Raw genomic sequence first — 2500 nt, forward strand, 5'->3', positions numbered from 1 at the left:
CTTGAAAAGCCCATTAACTTCTCCCTCCTGAAAGGAGAGAGTCGTTTCTGTAGTATGGGTGGGGGATGGGGCCTCTTGGGTGGGAAGGGGTGGTTCAGGACAGTCCAATTGTCTTTCAAATCTACGGTAGAACTCGTTCAGGTCGTTGGCTAGGCGGGAGTCGTTAGTGGTGTGGGGCGCTCTGGGTTTGTAGTTGGTGATGTGCCTGAGCCCTTTGGCAGACAGAAGCAGCGTCGTTAGTAGAGAACTGGTGTTTTAGTGTCTCTGAGTACAGTCGTTTAGCCTCTCTCACCGCTTTGCTAAACCTGTTCTTCGACTCCTTGAATCTGTCTCTATCCCCACTCCTAAACGCTTCCTCCTTCTCCAACCTCAACCTTTTGAGCTTTGCTGAGAACCAGGGCTTGTTGTTGTTAAAGTTCACCCTGGTACGTGTTGGGATACAGCAGTCCTCACAGAAGCTGATGTACACAGCCTCTGTGAGTTCATCCAGACTATTGGTAGCAGTCGTGAACATATCCCAGTCAGTACAGTCTAAGCACGCCCGCAAATCTTCCACAGCCTCACTGGTCCACTGTTTAGATGTCCTCACAGCAGGTTTACAGAGTTTTAGTTGCTGCCTGTATGCACGAATCAGGTGGACCAAGGGAGTTCTGTGCGAGCCGAACAGCCCCGTGACCCACAAGAGAAACATCCCCGCCAAATTCGAGCGTTTGACGGGGTCTATCCGTGAAAAAATATTCACGTTTTTGAGTGCACATGCATTTCTGCTGCAAATGCCTCTGGAAGTTTCATGCCGTTCGTATGCCAATTGTGGCAACACGAAAATGACCCGTTTTCCCATTCCGAGGGATTTCTGTGCGACCCTAACAGCCCCGTGAGCCACAAGAGACACATCCCCGCCAATTTCTAGCGTTTCACGGGGTCTATCCGTGAAAAATATAGACGTTTTTGAGTGCACATGCATTTCTGCTGCAGATGCCTCTGGAAGTTTCATGCCGTTCGTACGCAATGTGGCAACACGAAAATGACCCCTTTTCCCATTCCGAGGGATTTCTGTGCGACCCTAACTAACAGCGCCCGTGAGCCACAAGAGAGACATCCCCGCCAATTTATAGCGTTTCACGGGGTCTATCCGTGAAAAATATAGACGTTTTTGAGTGCACATGCATTCCTGCTGCAAATGCCTCTGGAAGTTTCATGCCGTTCCTATGCAATGTGGCCACACAAAAATGACCCGTTTTCCCATTCCGAGGCATTTCTGTGCGACCCTAACAGCCCCGTGAGCCACAAGAGAGACATCCCCGCCAACTTCTAGCGTTTGACGGGGTCTATGCGTGAAAAATATTAAAATTTTTGAGTGCACGTGCCTTTCTGCTGCAAATGCCTCTGGAAGTTTCATGGCGTTCCTATGCAATGTGGCAACACGAAAATGACCCCTTTTCCCATTCCGAGGGAGTTCTGTGCCACCCTAACAGCCCCGTGAGCCACAAGAGACACATCCCCGCCAATTTCTAGCGTTTCACGGGGTCTATCCGTGAAACATATAGAAGTTTTTGAGTGCACATGCATTCCTGCTGCAAATGCCTCTGGAAGTTTCATGCGGTTCGTACGCAATGTGGCAACACGAAAATGACCCGTTTTCCCATTCCCAGGGATTTCTGTGCGACCCGAACAGCCCCGTGAGCCACAAGAGACACATCCCCGCCAATTTCTAGCGTTTCACGGGGTCTATCCGTGAAAAATATCAATTTTTTTTTGACTGCACATGCATTTCTGCTGCAAATGCCTCTGGAAGTTGCATGCGGTTCGCATGCAATGTGGCGACACGAAAATGACCCGTTTTCCCATTCCGAGGGATTTCTGTGCCACCCTAACAGCCCCGTGAGCCACAAGAGAGACATCCCCGCCAATTTCTAGCGTATCACGGGGTCTATCCGTGAGAAATATTCACTTTTTTGAGTGCACATGCATTCCTGCTGCAAATGCCTCTGGAAGTTTCATGCGGTTCGTATGCAATGTGGCGACACGAAAATGACCCGTTTTCCCATTCCGAGGGATTTCTGTGCCACCCTAACAGCCCCGTGAGCCACAAGAGAGACATCCCCGCCCACTTCTAGCGTTTCACGGGGTCTCTCCGTGAAAAATATCACATTTTTTGAGTGCACATGCATTCCTGCTGCAAATGCCTCTGGAAGTTTCATGCGGTTCGCATGCAATGTGGCGACACGAAAATGACCCGTTTTTTCCCATTCCGAGGGATTTCTGTGCCACCCTAACAGCCCCGTGAGCCACAAGAGACACATCCCCGCCAATTTCTAGCGTTTCACGGGGTCTATCCGTGAAAAATATTCAATTTTTTGACTGCACATGCATTTCTGCTGCAAATGCCTCTGGAAGTTTCATGCGGTTCGCATGCAATGTGGCGACACGAAAATGACCCGTTTTCCCATTCCGAGGGATTTCTGTGCCACCCTAACAGCCCCGTGAGCCACAAGAGAGA

Source organism: Petromyzon marinus, chromosome 20, assembly GCF_048934315.1.
Source record: "Petromyzon marinus isolate PM22_M1 ecotype Great Lakes invasive population chromosome 20, UKy_Petmar_22M1.pri1.0, whole genome shotgun sequence".
Classification (NCBI taxonomy): Eukaryota; Metazoa; Chordata; class Hyperoartia; order Petromyzontiformes; family Petromyzontidae; genus Petromyzon; species Petromyzon marinus.